This window comes from Leopardus geoffroyi, chromosome A2 (assembly GCF_018350155.1).
Source record: "Leopardus geoffroyi isolate Oge1 chromosome A2, O.geoffroyi_Oge1_pat1.0, whole genome shotgun sequence".
NCBI classification, from domain to species: Eukaryota; Metazoa; Chordata; class Mammalia; order Carnivora; family Felidae; genus Leopardus; species Leopardus geoffroyi.
In genome coordinates, this window is record NC_059331.1 from 115,049,130 (window position 1) to 115,072,522 (window position 23,393).

General features: G+C 43.8%; 1 long non-coding RNA gene across 2 annotated transcripts in view; it reads right to left on the minus strand.

Annotated features, from left to right (window-relative positions):
* Window positions 1-19,650, minus strand: part of LOC123606539 — a 40,869-nt gene extending 21,219 nt beyond the window's left edge. The window contains exon 1 of one of the 2 annotated variants that reach the window (XR_006716329.1): window positions 19,050-19,650. This is a non-coding gene — a long non-coding RNA (uncharacterized LOC123606539). The remainder of the gene's footprint in view (window positions 1-19,049) is intronic. The other variant, XR_006716328.1, reaches the window with a different exon arrangement.
* Between the last annotated feature and the right edge of the window lie 3,743 nt (window positions 19,651-23,393).

Sequence of the window (23,393 nt, forward strand, 5' to 3'; positions counted from 1 at the left end):
GTTGATTGACATACTAGAATATAATTACAAAATCTAGACTGTGGGAAAGTATACAGAATAAATGACCTGGTTTCTTCAACAAAGAAAACTGTAAAGAACATACTTAGAGGTGGAGTACCAAAGGTAAGCAAGACTGCTGTATCCTCACGCTTGTGAGAGCGTTAACTGACACAATCCCTCTGGTAAGTAACCGGTCAATATCCAGGGCACTCAGGGCTGCACAGACCATACAGGGTAGTTCCTCCGCTTCTAGGCTCAGACCTTGGAGAAACCCTTGCCTGTGGGCACCAAGAGACAGCATGGGAGTGCTCATAATGATAGCATTTGAACAGTAAGAACCCCCTGGCCAAATGTCCAACAACCACAACAGTAAAAGTAAAATGTGGTGTGTTCACAAAAAGAAATGTCACATTTCAGTGAAAAATGGGTGAACAGAGCTACCTGGATCAACATGGATAAATCTCACATCATGTCACATATATTTGAAGAATATGTACAGAATAATACCATTTCTACAAAGGTCAAAAACTTGTAAATCTAAACAATATATTGTTCAAAATCATGTGTGTTTGGTGGGCTTAAAAGGCCTGACACAGGTTGGGCCTATCTATAGATAGTAAAACCATATAGAAAAACAAAGGAGTGATGGAAACAAAATTCAGCCAAGGGTTAACCTTAAGGACAGAGGACAAGAGGGGCTCAGTTACAGAACCGATGCACAGCTCCTCCAATGGCACCACCTTCTTATAGTGGTTGTGGACATATGGGTGTTTGTTACATTACTCTTTATAATATATACATAATATGTGTTTATATTCTTCTGTGTATATGTACTATTTCGAAGTCTCTTAAAGGGAGTGAACTAAATGACTAGAACATTTTCTATAACTTAAAATTCAACCCATGTGACTTATTTCCCTCACATGCCCATTGGGAAACATAATAATAATTTTCTCCTCAAACATGGTGAAGATTAAATGAATTAGTGCACATCAAGCACTTGGATTAGAGCCAGGCATATATTAAGTGCTCAATAAACATAACTGGTACCATTGCCATTATCTTCTTATTTACCACCAGAACTGCCTGGAGAGCCCATCTTTAATTATGATCAAGGACAGGAATTACTAAAATCTCTCACCAAGAAGGAAGTTGTCATAGAATATTTTATATTATTACTTGCAGCAAAGTGAGTGCCAGCCAGGGACAACTTTATCCCCCTCCCTCTGCCCTATGGCTGGCTTGGTTTTGACTGAAACCACAGGCTGAGCCCAAAGGCTTATGCCCCTAAGAATCATGATGTAGAACACTGAGAACATAGCACCATGGTTTTCCTCAACAGCCAAGTATTCTCAAGGAGCATCGAGAAAGCTGTGTCCTCCCGCCTAATTAAAGAATGTGATGACTTCATTCAGAACTGTCTGTCCAACCTGCCCCAGGCCTTTTAAGCCTGTCAGACAGACACAGTCACCACCACAACTTGGTCTTCCTCGTTTGCTCTTGACCTGCATTCTCCCCAGTCTTGCCTATATTGGACACGGAACCCTTGACTCCACGATTCCAGCTGCTGCCTCTCTTGAGGCATTCTGGACTTGGTCTTGTCTTGTCTTAGTCTCCCTATAACTTCCATTACATTTCTCCCTATCAAACAAAGCTTGTCTTGCCCTATGGTGCTCTGTCTTCTGGGATGCACTGAAGAGGAAAAGGGTCTCCGGTTCCAGGCACAATCCTCCTGACTTTGGTAAGATGCTTTTGGTTGCAAGTAACAGAAACTCCATGCTAAACTGACATAAGTTATAAAAAGACAGTCTCGGCTCAGTAATTAAAAACCACAGTAATAAGGTGCTCAATGGTGGCACCAAAGATACAGTGTCCTCTCATCTTCTCTTCTATGCTACCTGATTCATCCTCAAGCTGACTCTCCACTTAAACCGCAAAATGGCTGAAAGCAGTTTTAAGGGCTACATGTTTCTTCATTTATGACTAGCAAGAAGGTGGGGGATCTCTTTATCAGTAGCTCTCAGAGGAATGAGACATCTTCTTTTCCAAAAGTCTTTAGAAAATCTTTCTTTTCATTCATTGACCTGAATTGGGTTGTGTATCCTGAACTAAGCACTATGGCCAGGGGAATGGAATTTTCTGGTTGGGGATTAGGTAATCAGAGCCTAAGCCTATGCTTTCAGAGTGGTCTCCTCTCCCAGAGCATGAAGGCTGCTGGAAGGGGCATGATTCCTCTGCTGTTTCACCCTTACCCCCAGATCCATTCTCTGCTCTGTTCTACACCTTCAGGGGCAAACTTTTCAGAGTGCATTACACCAGCTGTCTTGCTCTCTAGTTTCTAGCTGCATTTTATCCTGGGAACACCAATGGAAGATCAGAAGGTGGAAGGGGAACAGGGTGGGGGTAACTATTTTCCTCAGCTTCTCCCTGCCTTGCTCTGTCTCTGACAGAGGCTGTGTTCCTGTAGAGGGTCAACTCCTGTTGGGTGGCCCCCAATTCTTCCAGCTGCAGCTCTAGCCAGGCCCTGGTCCCCTGTTCCATTCCTCCTTCCATCAGGCCAAGGGATGAATTGGGTCTCTGGCTCTCTGCTATTGCCAGTCCCTTAGCACTCCACCCATCTTTGTTGGTCCCATCCCACTTCCATCTCTGCAATGGACCCTTCAATATGCCCTGTGGTTGTATCTTCTGTTTGCATCCCAGACCTTGACTAGTACAATATCTGAATGAAGATTGGGAAATGTTACCAAGAGGAAGGTAGAATGGATAACAGCAAATATCCTCTGCTATCCACTATTCCTGCCCTCATACATGGATGGGAAACTAGAAGCCTTCCCTTCATTGGTGTCTAACAGACAGTTTACTATTCTAGCTTGTGATTCTGCTATGGATGACATACAATGTCAATAATATTTTAAAACATACACACACATAGTAGGAGTCCTGTCTCTTTCTAGAGAAATGCTCTCATCATTCCCTGAGAGCAAAGGACTTGCTTTAGGAGCTCAATCTCAGGCAGAACAACCCTCAGATCTTCACATCTGGTCTTTCTGCCAAGAAATGGTGCCTGATTGCTGATAGCACATTTCAATATTCAACTGGAAAACAACAGACAGGAAAATGGGGGAGAGAGAGTGAGTGGACAAGGACTCTCCGACTGGAACAGGGCCTAAATGAGTGAGTTATCCCACAAGAAATGCACACTTCACAAGGCTCCTGGTTACTTGACCAGACTTCAGCAATGGTGACAAGTGTCCCCTCATTATCGCCAAGCCCTCTGAGGCTGTGACCCTGGGGAGGAGATCTTATGCTCAGAACAGCACCAGGAAGGTCAGGCTAAATCAGTTTTGGGGAGGGAGGCTTTGTATAGGAAAAGGGGTATAAGATATGGGGTTGGGAGCCTGCTACACAGGAGAATTCCTACTGGGTAGAAAATATTGCAAGATGCCCACATACAATAGGGAGAAGTGTATTAAATCATGTAAAGGGATGGGCTCAGGACTGCAGAGAAATCCTATTCCAAAAAGTTACCCATTCGGGAAAGAATGAGCCCTTGCAACCAGTCTAACTGGTTGTCAACTAAGAGGAATTGAAGAGGAAAACTGCTGGGCTTTGTCATGAGGAATGTTTGTGTATGTATACACGTCTGTGTATATGTGTGTGTGGGTAGGTGTGTGTGAGGTTCCCCGTTACAGATAAGGTTCTCCTTTCTCCTCTCACCTCTTTGTAGTTTCATGATCGTGCTTTACTGGGGGAGCCACCTACATCCATTGGACCCCATCCTGACAGCTGGGAAAGGACCTGCACACCCACACAGGGGTGAGCACCTGGCGTCTCGCCTCATAACAGCTGTTCCAACCACGTAAGAAGCATGGGGGTCACCGGTCATTCTCCACGAGAACAAAGGGCCAAGGATGCAGAGATAATTGTATCAAAGGGATTCAACTTCCTAGATGACCTCATTCCAAAGATCTGCAGAGCCCAGATAAGCATCACAGGGCTCTGGCAGAGAGCCCCTCCAGGGAAAGAAAAGGGACAGGAAGCTGACTTTCCATAGTCTGCACTGCCTTCCTTGACCAAGATACAGGGCACCTGTGGCCATCAAAAGTCATGATGCCTCCCCCCCAGCTCCCGCCACCTCCACAAGAAAGACGAACGATGGTCACATCACCCCCAGTGTAAGGACTCCACTGAACCCACAAGGGTCCCCTAGGGAGCTTTTCTGTCTGTGTCCCCAGCCATACATTTCTCTTATTTTCATTCAAATGAATTTGCATGACATTCTTGAAAACGTTTTCTTTCATATTATCAGAATATACAGCATTAAAAATAGTAAAAATAGGTCAAAAAGTGGTACATTTCAGAATATACTTTTTGAGCCTAATAGCTATAGTTAGCAATACAGAAAATTAAATGATGTTTCTAAGCTTTTATTGATTCAGGGTCTAATCATTTTTCAGCCCTTTCTGTGCCAGACACAAATTCAAGCCCAGGAGACAGGAAGATAAAACATGTCCCCTCTTCTGAAAAAGCTCACAGATTTGTTAGAAGTCACAGATACTTAAACAAATGGTTATAGGAGTGCTACAAAGTAATTTTATCCCTAGAAATTCTACTAATATTATATTAAATAACAAATAAGCCAGAAGACACATTTATCAAAACTTTGTTTTATATTTTTCAGTTTGGCCCCAGAATTTGTTATTCAATACTCTTACCCCAAAACAATTGCCTTGTTTCAACAGAAGCTTATGCAATGATGGACAGGTTCTAAACCTGTGCTGTCCAATGGCACGGCCACTAGCCACAGGTGGCTATCGAGTCCTTCACATATGGCTGGTGAGACCGAGGAACCGAATTTTAGAATTTAATTTTAATTAATTTAAATTGAAATCGCCACCTGTGGCTAGTGGGTACAGTGTTATATAACACATTTCCAGCAGATCTGGTCAGATTTACCGAAACCCGTGAAGGTTAATCAACTGAGAGTAAAATCAAGTAACACATCAGTGGGAATGGCCAATGAAGCATTAATGAGTCAACTGCCTGCCCACCTGGACTCACTTGGCCTTGAAAGTCTGGAAGAAAATGAGCCTGTTACTCAGATGGGGCAGGAAACGGGGTAGGAAGTGTGACCCTAATGCAAGGCTAAGTGGCTAAAATGAAGGTAGGAGGCACGAACAAACCAGAGCAAGTTTGGGGCGGGGAGGGCGGGGAACAACACAAAGCTGGTGAGTGTCAAAAAGCAAAATTAAAGCAGATTCGAAACCCACGTAAAATGTCTTAACATTTGGGATATGAGGGAACTCAATTAAATGCAATCCCCAAACCACCCCCCTTCTATCAACACACGTTTTTCTAAATGCTTCCCATGTGCTCAGCACCAAGGGGGGTTATTAAGAAATCTATATTTAACATCAGTCTCTGTCTTAGAGAGGCTGAGGTTTTTGCTTGAGACATCAAACACACGCACACAGAACAGTGAGAAAACTATACGAGACAGTATTCAGTAGAGCACTGAATTATGCTTAACTCAGCCTCGCTAAGGCTTACCTGTAAAGGGTAAGCGCCCAGGATGGTGAGGAAGGGAGCAGGCAAGCGAAGGCTGCGGTCACCCTGGGGTCTTCGCTGAGAAGAGCTTTGCCACTGGCTCTGTGCAGCTCTCAGGGCGAGTTCAGGTTAGTCTGGCCTCCACCCACCTCCAGCAGCATCCTTCAGCACCCACACCCCACCCTGGATTTTACCAACACGACTAGCAGTTTCACAATGTGCATGCCACCTGTCGTGTTGAGCCACAGTGTAGGCAGCAGCATTGGTGGACCCGCCAGGGATGACCAGCACCAGAGTCACAGGCCTCGCCTTACAACCCAGCTTCATCAAGTCCTAGGTGGGGGACTCCCAGCAAATCCCTTAATCTTTCTAAGCCTTGGTTTCTTCATACATGAAATCAGACTAATATTATCCATCTACAGGGTTTTTGTGATGATTCAATGAGACAAGCTTACACAGAGCTAATTTTTTTAAACTGCTTTTCATACTTTACCTGGCGATTTCCAATGTATCTTTTTTTAATTTTTTTTTAACGTTTATTTATTTTTGAGACAGAGAGAGGCAGAGCATGAACAGGGCAGGGGCAGAGAGAGAGGGAGACACAGAATCTGAAACAGGCTCCAGGCTCTGAGCTGTCAGCACAGAGCCCGACGCGGGGCTCCAACTCACGGACCGTGAGATCATGACCTGAGCCGAAGTCGGACGCTTAACCGACCAAGCCACCCAGGTGCCCCCAATGTATCTTTTTAAGATTGGTACTCCCTGTCTCAAGAAAGCTTCTCTGTCTGGAAAATAAGGGAAATTATGCATTAGGTCCTGTGTAAAATATACCGGAGTTAGAGACTCAGAACTCCTGCAATAAAGTATATAATGGGTTATCTGAATGCTCTTGTGGTAGAGGTTTTTCATTTATAATATGGCATAAAATTACATTTATTTTACTCTTTTGTTAATACTTTTTTTTTGGGGGGGGGAGCTAGGCAATAAATATTTTCAGCTGCGACTGAACAAAAAAATGTACATGTTTGGGGAGTCTGGGTGGCTCAGTTGGTTGAGCGTCCGACTCTTGATTTCTGCTAAGGTCATGATCTCACAGTTCGTGGGACTGAGTGCCACATCAGGCTCTGTGCTGACAGCACAGAACCTGCTTGGGATTCTCTCTCTCCCTTACTCTCTGCCCCTTCCCTGCTTATGCTTGCTCTCTCTCTCTCTCTCTCTCTCTCTCTCTCTCTCAAAATAAATAAATGAATATTTTCAAAAATGTACATGTTAAATGAAAAACTACTGGGTTTCTGTGCATTAAGAAAGTTGATGTATATACAAAGTGCATAAGATCTTTGATAACATTTACCATCCACTGTTGGGTTCTGGTGACATCTCTGACCACATTAAAACCAGACAGAAATCTACTGGAAAAGTTCCAGCCTCTATTTCAAAAGTTAGAACTATTTTTAAAAGGCTATGCCCCCAACTGACAATTTCACATATGCAGCTGCAGTAGGAGTGTTTACATATCACTCTGTGAAGCAGCACTTCTGATTTAGATCAAATGACTATTCGTCTCAATGAATTTTGCCCATGTTATTCCAATGAATTTATTCCATACATACAAAATGTGAACTTATAGCTGTATGTGTGTTGGTGATGTTTGCAAAAGAAGAGCTGTCAAACAGCTGCATGAAGCCTTGTTTATATTAGAGTCCTCCGATGCTTCGATAAGTCCTCTGATAATTGATTAATTCTAATAATGGTGTGATTTTTTTCTTCTCCATACAATTCATGAAATCAAAGTAAACTGTTGGAAGTTTATTCACAGGTAAAACATCTGACATCGTTGGGTCTACTGTGTTATAAATTCAGCTCAAAAGTTCAATATTGAAGAAAAAATGTGTTTCTACAGTAATAAAAGGAACACCAATTTTGTTGGGGGCTTAGGTTCAGGGAAAAATAATGTTCTTACTACATTAAGAAAGCTATAGAGCAGGATGTACTTGGAAATTGTTGTGGAGCACACAATTCATGATTGTATCCAAACAACTGTGGGATTCCACCAAAGGAAACAGAAAAACATCATTGTCAAAAGTTACAAATGTTTCACTGGGGCACCTGGGTGGTGTAGTCGGTTAAGTGCGTGACTTGAGCTCAGGTCATAATCTCACGGGTTCCTGGGTTTGAGCCCTGTGTTGGCTCTGTGCTGACAGCTCAGAGCCTGGAGCCTGCTTCAGATTCTGTGTCTTCTTCTCTCTCTCTCTGCCCCTCCCCGCTTGTGCTCTCTCTCTCTCTCAAAAATAAATAAACATTTAAAAATTACAAATGTTTCTATATGTGAACAAAGTAACTAAAGTACAAAATTCTTGTGACAGAGCTTGTATTAAGTATCAGATCACCCGTCTCAAATAAACCCCATGCATCAATAACAACAAAAACTTCAGTTTTCTGGCAGTACACATTTTCTTCCTTTCTCTGTTGCCCATCAGCAATCTGGTTTTAGAAATGTTGAGCCTTTGAATAATAACTATTTTGTAAATCACCCTACGTGTCCTGGAATACTATTGAATTCTTTTGAAATAATTCCTTAAATGTTGGTTGCATTTTGATGAAAATCAGTTGGAATCTTTTAATAAATTATTCAATAGATGGAGCACACAAAAAAATTCAGGTTGTGAAACTTTTTATGAATCGTAATTATCTAAAACAAGCTTACACAGGGACAGATTGAATTTGTCTCTACCCAAGGAAGGGAGGAAATGAAGAAATTAAACCTTGGAGCTCAGAGGTATACACTATCTTGATTTGTGAGAAAAAGCTTTTGATGAAGCTCCTATTTTTAATTAGGATCAATTTATATTCTGTACTAAAATGGAATTGAAAAGGCCTGTAATTTTACAACATCTAACTTCAGTGAAATATTCAAAAGAATCATAAATAGCAAGAAATTATTTGCCAATTCATGCCTTATAAAAATATTTGTTGAATAATGATGCTCTAAATGGCAGCAAAAGACATACACTGTGATGTTATTTGAGCTGAAATATTAACACATTCTGATTTGAAACATTAGAATGGAGACTATCCTCTATTTATCTCCACTTGCTCGGAGGTTACCAAATAATTCAGCACTTCTAGAAAGAATATTTTCTCAATTAAAAGTATTTTGGTCCAGGGGCACCTTGGTGGCTCTGTCGGTTAACTGTGTGACTTCGGCTCAGGTCATGGTCTCATGGTTTGTGGGTTTAAGCCCTGACATCGGGCTCTGTGCTGACAGCTCAGAGCCTGGAGCCTGCTTTGGATTCTGTGTCTCCCTCTCTTTCTGCCCCTCTCGCACTCATGCTCTGTTTCTCTCAAAAATAAATAAATGTTAAAAAAAAAAAGTATTTTAGTCCACAGAGAAGGATCTATTTCAAATTATTATAAAATGCAAGTGTAAATAATATGGCAATTTTACTTTAAAAATAAAAATTAGAAAGACATTAGCATGAATACATTCTTCCAAAATGCCAGGGACTTACTACAATAGAGACAGATATGACTGAAAAGCTGATTAAAGTATGCATGTTTTTATGTACAATATTACAATAATATGTACACTATGGCATTTTGCTTATATTTTCTTAATATAAAGGTTTATTAAAATTTTTGCTTTATGTATGTGAACATTTTTATTTTTTTTATTTATTTAAAAAAAATTTTTTTTAACGTTTTATTTATTTTTGAGACAGGGAGAGACAGAGCATGAACAGAGGAGGGTCAGAGAGAGGGAGACACAGAATCTGAAACAGGCTCCAGGCTCTGAGCTGTCAGCACAGAGCCTGATGCGGGGCTCGAACTCACAGACCGCAAGATCATGACCTGAGCTGAAGTCGGAGGCTTAACCAACTGAGCCACCCAGGCGCCCCTGAACATTTTTATTTTTTAAAGAGAATTTCATTTTTATATTCATTTTTATAAAGTTTATTTATTTTGAGAGAAGGAGAGTGAGCACATGGGAGGAGCAGAGAGAGAGGGAAAGAGAGAGAGAATCCCAAGCAGGTTCCACACCCTCAGCAGAGAGCCTGTCTCGGGGCTTGAACCCATGAACCGTTGAGATCACAACCTGAGCTGAAACAAAAACATCACTGTCAAAAGTTACAAATGTTTCACTGGACACTCAACCGACTGAGCCACCCAGGTGCCCCTATATTCGTTTTTGAAGAAAATTATCTATAGCTCTACCACTGTGCTGAAACTAATTTGTCAATAAATAATTCCAACAGCTATGTAATTTTCTTTATATTAAGCCCCCATTGCTTAGGTGTGCCAGGTTGGATAAGTCCTCAGTTTACCCCAGCTGTAGCTCACACCAGCCTTCTTCATGACTACACGTCATCCTTTCCCATTCCACCGGGACTGCCTTGATTTGATGTGAACAGCAAGGACTTGATGTACCATGTGCCAGGCACTGGTTAGCTAATTTAATCTTTGTTAGCCTCTGAGATGGGCATTCTAATTATCCCCATCTACAGATGAGAACACTGAGGTGGGGAGAGGTAAAGTAATTCTACTATGGTTCCACCTCCTAGACAGTGATTGAGCTGGGCTCTGAGCCCAGGCAGTCTGGCTGCAGAGCCCATGTCTCTAACGACTACCTCATGTGGCTTTCTCTCAGTAAATACCTGTGGAATAAATAAAAACAGAATGAATGAATGAATGAATGTATGAATGAATGAATGAACAAGCAGCAAGAAAGCGATGGCAATCGTTGTCAGCAATTGGTGAACACATCACAGTGGGAGGAAGTGTCTAACACACATCTCCATATTCAAAACACAGCTGAAAAGCTTGGAATTATAACCAGCACTTTTCAAGGGAAAAGGAATTACTGTAAGTAAACAGGATTGTTTACTCAGCACACCAACTGCCAGGATGCAAGGAGTCAAGAAAACAAACATGCTTTCTCCCCTGCTGATAACAGGGACCTCTTCGTTTTGCTTGTTTACTCAGACTCTGATAACCAGGCACTCTCTGGCTAAAACAAGGATGTTGTGTGTCCTGTCCTGTAGGGCCCTGGATTTTGGATCCAGCCCCACTGGAGGCGGCCTGGCCTGTAGCTGGTGCCTGAAGGGCAGGAGTAAAGCCCTGAAGAGCTCTTTCTCACGTGTCTGGGATTGGAAGTGGGGGCTGGTAGAGTGTCTGAGGCGTCAGGAAAGGAACTAAGGGTGAAGGGCAAGAGAGGAATGCTAGACTGATGTGCCTTTGACAGAGTTGAAACCCCAGGAAAGAAAACTGTCACAGAAAGGAATATGGTCTGGGTGGGTTGGGCATGGTGAGTTTGAGACATTTGGAAATTTGGTTGGAGAGATGGAATGTGGAACACTGAGAGAGGGCTGGGGTGCCCTGGGTGACCTCTTGTCTCAGGGGTGTCGTTGGAAAGAAGGTGTGGAGGTGATGGAGACACAGGTCTTCTCGGATGGAAGAAACACAGCATGAGAAGACATTGCTTAGAGAAAGAAAATCAATAACCACCGTTGCACCCAGATAATCCCGATACTTTAAGCCTCTGTCAGAGAGACAGCACTCTGATTTCGCTTCAAAAAAGAATTCACCCAATCCTGCTTCTCCCATTTTCCCCAGGCTTTTCCCCAATAAATCTGAACTCAGTTCTGTTCCAGTGTCTGCTTCTTGAAGGACCCGAACATACTCCCCAAGTCTCTGAAAGTGACACTTCTTTTCTAAGAGCCAGAGAAAATCCTAGTGTCAGGTTCTCTCATTGCCTTCAGGAACCTAGTACCCAACATTAATGGTTCATTGATTCACTTTTTCAATTCATTATTTGTTTGATGAACCGCTTTGATAGGTTTTAGTCATGTCAGGAACTGTGCTGGATCCTGGGGATATCACGGTAACTGGGGAACACATAAGTGACCATCTTGTTTAGGCAACTTGGAAAATGAAAGGTCTAAGGAGTCCATGGAGGAAGAGCTCTCTCTGGGTGTGACTGAGACTTGAAGCAGTAGTTTCTACCTGAAGCAAAAATCTACAAAATGACCATCCCAGTAGACTGAGAAGACCTTCAGTTCCATGCAACGTAAGTCCTCTGCTTCTGTGCCCCACACTGTGCTTGTGAAGTTACCACCACTGGCAACCACTGGAGGAGGCCAGCAGCACATCCGTGGCAAGACAATGGTACAGTATTGCCAACTCCCGTAGCCATCTAGGGGTTGACATTGCCAGCTGCCTTTTATACTTTCAGCTCCTTCTCCTTCACCCACCCCACCCCCCAATCAAGAGTTGGGCAAAACCCTCCTATTTGGCTGGAGCCGCCATGAATTTGGTTTATAGAAAGTCCCCCCAAATTCATCCCAGCTGAACAAGCTCCAGGTCAGAGAAGCTGCTGACCAGGAGCTGGCATCCAATGGAATGTGGAAGGTCACATGGAAGCCTGCAGGAATGGGTCAAAGGAGTCCTCATGGGTCCCTGGCCAGCCCACGAGGCCATCTCTGTGAACTGGCTCTCAGGGGGATGCTGACTCCCACCACCCCTGTCCCCCCCAACATCTGACTGATGCAAGGAAGCCAGAGGCCACTACAACCTCAGGAACTCTTGGGGAAGAGTGGCCACAGAGCCAGTGGGGCCTGTCCGAGGAGGTAGAGCCCCTCTCATGACTGTGGTGCAGGGCAGGGACTCTGGGGGAGGTGGTGGTTCGAATTCCAACTCGGCCATCCCTGACCTATGACAATCAAGTCCCTTACCTTCTCCAGGCCTCCATTTCCTCTGCTACGGAGGAGAGACAGTGGCTGCACCTATCTCATCCGGCTACTGGGAGGATTACATGAGGTAATGTCTAGAAAGCACTTAGCACTCTGCAAGGCAACTGGAGAGTGTGTGACCACCGCTAGTTACTAGCATTCTTGTATGCCTGGCTCCAGCTGCCACACTGGCCTCAACGGCCTCTAACTCTGTGTCATTCCACTCTTACCTACTTCCTCATAAAAAGAAAAACTAAAATATAAACCCCTTTCCACTTTCAGGAAGGGTTTTCTGAAATTCACACCCATCAGGGCCAGTCCCATGGTAGACACACTGGTCAAACTCGTGGGGCAAATGGCCCATGAGCCCCAGACTCAGCTACTGAGGGGTCTCTGCTTCGTCCACTCACAGCAACCCTGGGAGAAGCATGGGCCCCAGACAGAACAATAGGATGGATTGTGCGTCTGACACGGATTCCACCTGTGGCCTGAGCAAAAGGTTTTGCTCATCCTGGCTCTCTGCCGCTTGGGAAACGAAACCCTTTCCGGAACACTTGCCATTTTGTGGGTTTTCCCCTGGAGACGAGCTAACTGATTTCACCTAGAAACGTCGTTGACCAGCTGTGCGTTGTACAGAACGTATCCCTGTAAAACCTGATGGTTCACGGCTCCCTAACACTCTTCGGGGTGAGTGGGGACGCCATGGTCCCTCCCCCTAAACTGACAATCGGACACTCCCCCACAAAGTGTGCATTTTCTGTTGCCTGAGCCAGCTCTGGGCTGTCCACTCAGTGTGAGGTAGCAGAGAGAATGGGAAAGAAAAAACGGCCCTTGTTTCTGCTGACAGTTTTGCCTTAAGAATCTGGAAAGAGAAGCTGGTTGCAGTTTGAGGGCCTCTGAGCCGGGTTGGGAGCAGGGGCTTAAGGAGCTTCCTGGACCCTCCTGCTGCATGTGTTATCAGCAAGAGTGATTGCACACCAGTTCTGCAGATGGCCGTACGGCCCTCCTGGTGGAGGAGTTCTCCTGGGGGAACAGCTTATTCTGGAGCCTTGGAAGAACAATGGGAAATCTTTTCCCATGACCTTCATTTCACTCATTTTAAATTCCATTGTACTTGTAACTCCAGATAAGAGGGACTGATTTCTGCAACTCTTCAGGGAGGACGGCTGGGCCATCACCGCCCCAGCCTTCCAATCTTTCCCTGTTCTTGTCAGTCGGTGGCTCTGGGATCCTCAGGCAGCTGAGTGAGAGCCAGGCAGGAACCAGCCGGCAAAGGTGGCTATAAATACTCCTCTTGGCTGCTGGCCTCCCTTGGGAGCCTGCAGCTGAGGGGCGGGCCGGGGAAGCACCTGCATCTCGTCAGGGCACATCCGCCCCCCCGGGGCCAGGCTTCCTCGCCGCCCTCTGCCTGGGGTGGCACTTTCCGTGTACATTTTCCCCACTCTGAGGAAGACGGGTGGTAACCTGGCCTCCCAGCTGAACGCCAGACACCAAGTGGCTAACCCCCTTTAAACTCAAGAGCCTGAGCTTCATTTCCACTGGGGTTGATGGAACTGAATAGCGGAGGGTAAAATGAGGAAGGAGGGGACAGGAAGAAAGTAAAGGAGCCTCCTCACAGGATGATTTTCTTCTCCTTATTTCATTTGTGCGAGGAAGCTGGAAACAACCAGTCATCAGTCAGGCCTCCGTCCCCCCATGAAGTAGAGACTTAACAATTTTAAAAATTAGTGAATATCTCCCCCCCCTTTTTAAATTTTATTTATGGGCATTTTAAATAACCAGAAGCAAGTCACAACAATAGCTAATGGTCAGTTGTAAGTGGAATTTTGTGCTATTGTCATTCAAAATGAGAACTTAAGAGCCAGGTTCAGAAGAGAGCAGAAAGCATTTAAAAATTCATTGGATGATCAAAATAAAAAGCTTCTGCACAGTGAAGGAAACAATCAGCCAAAGTAAAAGGCAACCGACTGAATGGGAGAAGATATTTGCAAATGACATATCAGATAAAGGGTTAGTATCCAAAATCTACAAAGAACTTATCAAACTCAAACTCAAAAACTAATCCAATGAAGAAATGGGCAAAAGACATGAATAGACACTTCTCCAAAGAAGACATCCAGATAGCTAACAGACACATGAAATAATGCTCAACATCACTCATCATCAGGGAAATACAAATCAAAACCACAATGAGATACCACCTTATACCTGTCAGAATGGCTAACATTAACAACTCAGGCAACAACAGATGTTGGCGAGGATGTGGAGAAAGAGTATCTCTTTTGCACTGCTGGTGGGAATGCAAGCTGGTGTAGCCACTCTGGAAGACAGTATGGAGGTTCCTCAAAAAATTAAAAATAGAGCTACCCATGACCCAGCAATTGCACTACTAGGTATTGATCCAAGGGATACAGGGATGCTGTTTCAAAGGGACACGTGCACCCCAATGTTTATAGCAGCACTATCGACAATAGCCAAAGGATGGAAAGAGCCCAAATGTCCATCGATAGATGAATGGATAAAGAAGATGTGGTAAATATATACAATGGAGTATTACTCGGCAATCAAAAAGAATGAAATCTTGCCATTTGCAACTACATGGATGGAACTAGAGGGTATTATGCTAAGCGAAATTAGTCAGAGAAAGACAAATATCATATGACTTCACTCATATGAGGACTTTAAGACACAGAACAGATGAACACAGGGAAGGGAAGCAAAAATAATATAAAAACAGGGAGGGGGAAAAACATAAGAGACAAATATGGAGAACAAACAGAGGGTTACTGGAGGGGTTGTGGGAGAGGGGATGGGCTAAATGGGTAAGGGGCATTAAGGAATCTATCCCTGAAATCATTGTTGCACCATATGCTAACTAACTTGGATGTAAATTAAAAAAAATAAAATAAAAAGAACAAAAAAAAATTCATTGGATGACAGTTCTCACACTTTGGTGAACTGAAGAATCACCTAGAACCCTTGTTCTACAGACAGACCCTCATGCCCATCACCTGAGACTAATCCTGTATGGCTGGGCCTGGGCCCCCACATCTGCATTCGGGTCCATAAGGAAGTCTGACTTGGAGAAGCAATGCCCAAAGGCAGTAGTTCATAAAGTGAGGACCCCCACCAGTAGCAACCAGCCCCCAACAGTAGCATTTGCTAGAAATGCGTATTCTCAGGCCAACTCCAGACTTATAGAATCAGAAACGCTGGAGACAGGGCCCAGTAATGTGTTTTAAACAAATCCCCAGGTGATTGTGAAGATTGAGAACCCCTGATCTAACAGATTTACTTTTTATTTTTAATTTTTTGTTTATTTATTTTTGAGAGAGAGAGAGAGAGAGAGAGAGACAGAGAGAGACAAAGAGCACAAATGGGGGAGACACAGAATCTGAGGCAGTTTCCAGGCTATCAGCATAGAGCCCAAGTTGGGTCTTGAACTCACAAACAGTGAGATCATGACCTGAGCGGAAGTTGGACTCTTAATAGACTGAGCCACCCAGGCACCCCTCTAACAGATTTCTTACAAGCCAGGAGCACGAACCCTGGAACAGTGGTGATTCCAGCATGCAGCCAAGATTGAGAACCACCGCTCTGTGTCTGTTGGCATATAAATGTTTATATCACCTTCACAGTCCCCATTTTCTGAGCATCTACTTTTTTTGAGCCAGTGTTAGCATCAACAATGTGAAAGGGGAAGAATGTGGGTCTTGTTTCAGACAGACAAGGACTCAAGGCGTGGTCCCAAATTTAACCTCCCTGATGGCCGGCATTTTCACCTGTGAAATGGAAAGGACAATACCTTTCCCATGCTCATGATGCAAAGAGTAATGAGACGTCACTTGGGAAAGCACTTAGCCAGCATCTAGCACATCGTAGGAATTTGATTTTCCTCTGTGCCTCTCTGCAATCGTTATTTCCCTTAGTTTAATTGAGGTCTGGAATGAGATTTTTAATCTTTATAGAAATATGGCTTGAGGGTATACTCCCTAGAGAGCATCAAAAACCTCCTTTTAAAACCATCCCTCTTATTAGCGTAACTGCACGAAGAGCTCGGCGAGCAATCCTGATTTTAAAGACTGGTGGCTGGAGCATGGAAGCACTGTTAATACTGCTTAACCTGATTCAGCTGCAGCCAGAGTCACTGTTTCATTCACAGATATGCCAGTAATGGGCAAAACCTTATAATTTTATTACTACGCTCTTTGCACAAGTGCTTACTTTCTCAGTTGATCTCTCTTGCTTCTAAGATGCCACATCAACTACGACCAGTGTAGTGACAGAAATCTGCAATCAACTGGTGTAAAGAAATCACTTTGTGTGTGTGTGTGTGTGTGTGTGTGTGTGTGTGTGTGTGTAATTCTGCTGGTGTGAACATCAGCCAGTACTGAACACTTATAAGAGAGCAGATTCAGTAACCACTCTGGCATGAAGCTATTTTGTCCATGTCTTGTATTTTCTATAATACGTAACGGTTTTATTGACCCTAAATAAGTACTTGACAATGACCTCTTCATAGATTCTAAAGATGAAGTGGTTGCAAATGGGTCTCTCCCAAGGCAATGACAGAAGCATGTGTTGTTTGTAGCATGAAGCTTACACTGACCACATTTTGTTGTGGGAGTGAAGTAAGAGTTGTCCACATGCAAGAATCAAATGTTCCACATAGTTGCATTAGGATGGAATGGTCTATGTGACCAAGACCTGGAACACTGTGCAGCCTGAGATGGCTAACTAGTTTATGGTAGAGTAACTGGAAGCCCTCAGGGCAGAGGAAGATGGATATACCCAAATTTCATGCCATCTAGTACTTCGGCTCTAGCTTTGACTAACATTTTCTGAGCAGCTGCCGTGTGCAAAGCACATTTACATGCACAATCCCAGCTAAAGCTCACATACAGTTATCATCATCCACTGGTTTTTTAAGTTTATTTACTTATTTTGAGAGAGAGAGTGAGTGAGCACATGCACAAGGGGCAGAGAGAGAGAGGGAGAGAGAGAATCCCAAGCAAGCTCCACATTGTCAGCACAGAGCTTGACGTGGGGCTCGAATCCATGAACCGTGAGATCATGACCTGAGAGGAAATCAAGAGTCAGACACTTAACCAAGAGCCACCCACACACCCCAACCATCCGCTTTTTATAGACCGAGATCAAAGTGCAGAGATATGAAGATATAAGCATCATGCAACCAGTTACTAGCAAAACCAATACATCAGCCCAGGTCTTCTGTCTCTAGGATAGCATTGTTCTACTACTCCATGGTGTCTCCCCAAAAGGTAAAATCAACAGTCCAGCTGTCACCGAATTGAAATTTCTAAATCTATTTTACAGATGACAAAATAAAGACAAGACACACGGCTTTAAGAAAATGCACTATTATAAGCCATTCATTCAGCCACAAGTTATTCTCAAATAAAGACAGAGGAGACACTTGGACTGACTTGGCTCCTGATCAGGGCCCCAATATCAAGGGCATGATGTATTGTTGCCATTTTTCATAGGCACATTTCCCCAGCAGGGAAATATTTGGCCTAGAAAGAGGATTTCTGGCTTGTAGTTGCTGATTCGCTTATTCATTCATTTATTCACCCAGTCACCCAACCAGTCTTCACTCATTCATGTTTTATTTTAAGCAAGGCGACTTCCTTTATTCGCATATCTCCTAAAACAATTGAGAAAACTACTTATCCTCTTGAACTTCTTAAAGATGAAATCTAAAGTTTCTTTCCCGGTATTTAAACAGTTGCAAAAGTACTTCTGGCATGCAGTCAATATTGACAATTTAAAACAAAAGTGTTATTGTATATTTTATATGTACCTGGAGGACTACAGATACCTTAGCAGTTTTAGATTTATCATCATCCAAAATTTTAAAACACATGAATGATCTTTTACTTAAAACACATGAATGATCTTTTAGTTAGCACATTTAGTGTTCCTTTTCTTCTTTGAATTCATATTCCACTCCACTTCCCCAATTTTACCAGATTGTAATGTAGTTCATGCTTGGAAATCTTTTATTAACCACCTTAACATATCTTACATAACAATACAAATCAACATCATCTTTTAATTTCCTGTAATCTTAAGTCCTTAAAATGTGAACATTTTCTTTTGGATTGAGTTATTATTAAAATTAAAGAATAAAATTAGCCAAAACAACCAATATATTACATCTTTAGACAATGCACCATAAAATCTGGAGAAATGAGAAGTACAGCTTCCTTTTTGAAAGCAGAAGGTGAGCTGAGAAAGAAGAACCTTTCCATGGGATCTTCCCTGCAGGCAGGTTCTCAGGCCAATCTTATTAGGAAAGAGTACATGTGGAAGTCTAGGATCTGGAAATTAATTCCCTGACAAACTTCCAATCTAACATACCCCAGCCGGAAGGATGCCCCCTAGGAGCCAAATGCACAGAGGCCCCACAAGAGACACTGCGACACATACACAGACGGCCACTGCACAATCAGATGGGTCAAGCGTTGGATCTGTCAGTGACCAGTCAAGAGACAAACCTCATTAGTAATCTGAGTGTAAAGAACTGTGAACTAGGCAAAAGATGATTAACTACCAAAAGGGATAAAAGAGAACTAACTGTAAGGTGTAGATGCAGAAACTTAGAAAGCAGCTACCATCCATGAGGCTGAAGGAAAAGTAAAGGAGGAAAGAACTTAGAAATTCAGAGGAGGATCCTGCAAGGTGGAGACGCAGACCCTTGAAAAGGGGGAGTGGTTGCCGAAACAGCAAAGAAACGGTGTTGGAGGTGCTCACCCCAGGACACTGAGAGCTGCCACCACTGCAGGGAAAACTGCTGGGATCCTCTGCACCCGGATTTGCTAGCAACTGCTTGGGAAACAGAACGGAGCGCACCTTCTTCTACCTCCCGCTTCACGGCGCCCTCTATTGGTAGAGTGTACCAGGCAGGCGGCCATTACGGAGAAATGCAAGGCGCAGAGTTCGGCTTCAGGAGGACAAAGCAAGACAAAAAAGGGTGGGTGCGCTTGGAGCCGAGAGGCAATACATCAACAACTGGAGCAAGCAGGGAGAGACAATTACAGTTAAAGGATTGCATGAATCCAGAGAAAGGAGAAATGACTTTTCATCTCCCCTTTCCCCAAATCGAAAGATGGGTAGATTCTACACCAGCTCCTGAGCTAACTCCTTTGGTCCCAGTCGCATTTGCGGTTTATAATGGAGAGCAATCGCATGCACAGGAGCTCCCTTGCAGTGATGTCCGGGGCTGGGAATCTTACCCCAGGCTCACAAAATCTTGGCTTTGCCTCTGTGTACATGCAAAGCCAGCCGGTTTTCTCACATGCTCAGGAAGCATCGCCAGGATTCTGGAGGGGAGAATTATGTATATGTCTTTGCCGCAGTTGCTCACCCTGACACCAGTCCTTGGAGACGGCTTTTACTGCTGAGCTTTTCCTCCTTTGATTCTTGCCCAAGTAGAGTGGGAAGGCGGGGAGGTGCCGATCATCTATTTTCATTTCTCCTATTTCTGCTCTGTGTTTTGAAGTGAAATGATTTCATACAGCCACCAAATTGGCACCAAGTTCTCCCTTTCTCCAACTCCTCTGCAGTCTTTATCACTGCAGTCAAGGAGACATTACATAAAAAAAAAAAGTTGTGTCAGTGCCAACCAACTGTGACAGAATTTTATTTCAAAATTATTCTGTTGGCTTTCCTTGTATGAAGCTCTCTGCCATATTCTGAAAAACACATTACTCATCTCAAACATCTTTAGAAAGAAACCCCCTGAAAGGCCACATGATGGGCAGGAAGTGTACTGGTTGGGAACAGAAGGCTCAGGTGTTCCCATGTTTACCACTAACTGGCAGCGTATACAACAGAATCACTTGGTGTCCCATCCCGTCCCTCAGCCTCACCCGCTGAACACTGCAGGCTTTGGGACAATATTTGCAGTCATCAGCCTCACGTTCATGTTGCTGAGCATCGTTGAGATGGATGGGGCCAAGGGAATTAGCTAGGGGAGACCTTGTCTAGACAGCCCTTTTTTATGACCTTATATTTACATTCCCTTTTTAGTTTCATTAGCTTTTAAAAATTAAGGTATAATAGACATATAGTATAGTGCACAAATTGATAATTTTTACATAAATATACAGCTATGTAACTACCTTTTGATCACAACATAGGTATTTCAAATATCCCCCCAAATCCTTGTGTCCTTTCCTAGTCAATATCTACCTCTGCCCTGAGAAGTAACGACTATACTGACTTCTGTCACCATTGACTGGTTTTGTCTCCTCTTGAACTTTGTATATACGAGATTTTACAGTATATACTCTTTAGCATCTTGTTTCCTCCATCAAAACAGTCTGTGAGATCCATCCACAGCTCCCACCACCATTTATCCACTCTGCCACTGATGGACATTTGGGTGGTTTCCAGTCTTGGGCTATTATGAATAAAACTTCTGTGAACATTCTTGCACATATCTTTTGGTGGATACATATTTTTTTCTTGGATCCTGTGTCAGTCTGATCAGAAGAACAAAGCCACATACTTTGAAAAGGCTTAATATGAAGAATATCTTAATTATAACAGGAATAGCAAGAGATTGGCCAGTAAGAAGTAAAGACTATAGGGGCGCCTGGGTGGCTCAGTCGGTTAAGCGTCCAACTTCAGCTCAGGTCACGATCTCGTGGTCCATGAGTTCAAGCCCCGCATCGGGCTCTGGGCTGATGGCTCAGAGCCTGGAGCCTGCTTCCGATTCTGTGTCTCCCTCTCTCTCTCTGCCCCTCCCCTGTTCATGCTCTGTCTCTCTCTGTCTCAAAAATAAATAAACGTTAAAAAAAAAAAGAAGACTAGAAAGATTACAGAAAAAGCAGATATGAGGAGAAGTTACCAACCCCAGAGCTGAGATAAAGTACTCGAGGAAGAACCCTTGCCCTTATGGCATGGTCGGAGATACAGACCTTGTTGGACCGCATGGCTGTGGCTCAGTGAACAGCAGAGAGGTCATTGTATTCTTGCACTGGTACAACCTTCCAGAAATCTACCCTCTGGAAGTTGCTGGAAACCCCTATTTCCAATCTGGGACACCAAGGAAAGCCATTGCCAGGGTAGTGTTATCCCTGAGGCACTCTACTACAAACTGACTCAACTGGTTGCCCATGGAAGCCGCAGGCCACTGGATACTGCTGGCCACTATGCATGGCAGGGGATTAGAACTGGGGAGCCACCTGTGCTTCAGGTGGACTCCAGAGAGAGCATGTGCCCTGCAGGGAAGCTGCTTGTGCTGCAGGAGCTGGCCAGCCGGAGGAGCACTGTGCAGGGAGACTGAGGAGCAGCCCACTGGACCCAGGGAGCACAACTCCTCCTCCCATGATCTCTCACCAACAGCCTTTACTGATCAAGCTTCCGTACCAGCTGGCAAAGGAAGAGCTATTTAAAGGGCCCAGGCCCATTTCCACAGAGCAGTCAAAAAGGGTGAACTTGTTGCTGAGAGACGATAAATCAATCCGTAAGTGGCACAAGTTATATACCTAGGAGGGTATATGGGTCACAGAGCTGCTGCAGATGTAGCTGTAGTGGATTTTAGTCCAGAGTTTTCCACAGGGCTGCACCAGTTTAGGATCTCATGGGCAACGTGCAAGAGTTCCAGTTGCTTCATATACTTGCCAGCACTGTACTGTCAGTCTAATTTTAGACATTATGGTGAGGAAGAAGTGGTATTTCATTATGATTTTACGCAGCGTATCCTTGATGAGTGACGACGTGCAGCGCCTTTTCAGATGCTTACTGCACATTTAGAAATCCCCTTTTTGAAAAGCCCATTCAAGTCAGTTGCTCATTTTTTATTTTCATTTTCCTATTGAACTGTAGAAGTGTTTTTTATACATGAGATATGACTCCTATATCAGACATGTATATTGTAAATATCTTCTCCCAGTCTGTGGTTTGCTTATATTACTTTTTAAAAAATATCCAGAGAGGGGGCATCTGGGTGGGTCAGTCGGCTAAGTGACCAACTCTTGACTTCAGCTTAGGTCATGATCTCACGTTTCATGGGATTGAGCCCCTTATTGGGCTCCACACTGACAGCACGGAGACTGGGATTCTCTCCTTCCTCTCTCTCTGCCCCTCCCTTGCTCTTTCTCTCTTAAAATAAATAAATAAACTTAAAAAAATTAAAATCATCCTAAGTCATTTGCAATAATTGTCCTTGCCCTCTGCCAGTTCGATTGAAGTCAGGTTTCTGAAGCAGAGTTAAGTATGGTTTGAATGTCTTATGGAAAGCTTCTACGAGATCAGATTGGATTGTCTTCCTCAATTCTCGATGGAGATATTCTTTTAAAAAAAAATCAGCAATGCCATTTCTAAGCACTCTGGTGCCTGGCTATCTGCTTTCCTTCTCAACGTTAAGTTTCTTGAAAACAGGAACCAAACATTCATCTGTAGAAGCCGAGGGCTAGCACAGGAACTGGTGTGCCCTGTGCATTCAAGGAATGTTCCTTGAGTGTTTTGACTTAATCAGAGCAATTATCTATTCCAGCTGTGAGGCAAACTGAGCTTTTACCCATATGTACTTTTAACTGATGTTGGGCTGATGACAGCTAAGAAGGGGAGAGATGGGAACCTGGAAGAAAGGTCTGGTTTCCTGAGGCATGAAAAATGGGAAATTGGAAGCCTCAGAATAATCCTCCAGAGATGGGGACTAATAAGAGAGGGGACAACAGTCTAACATGGACCAAGAAGGAATCAGAAAGGATCTTGATGATATAGTGCCAGAAGGAGGCTTGGCTGGAAGAGACAAGAGAGCAGAAGGAAGGAACCAGTCCAGAATCCCTTGGCAGAACTTGCTACCTCCAGCTGCAGGTGACACTTCCTGGTCACCGGTGCCTGGGTCTCACAGCAAGGGGGTGGAGCAGTGAATTGTATTTTTTTTTTTTAAGTTTTAATTAATTTATTTTGAGAGAGAGACAGAGAGAGAGAGAGAGAGCACGAGCAGGGGAGAGGCAGAGTGAGAGGGGGACAGAGAATCCCAAGCAGGCTCCAGGCTGTCAGCACAGAGCCCAACACAGGGCTCGAACTCATGAACTGTGAGATTATGACCTGAGCTGAAGTCAGGAGTCGCACGCTTAACCG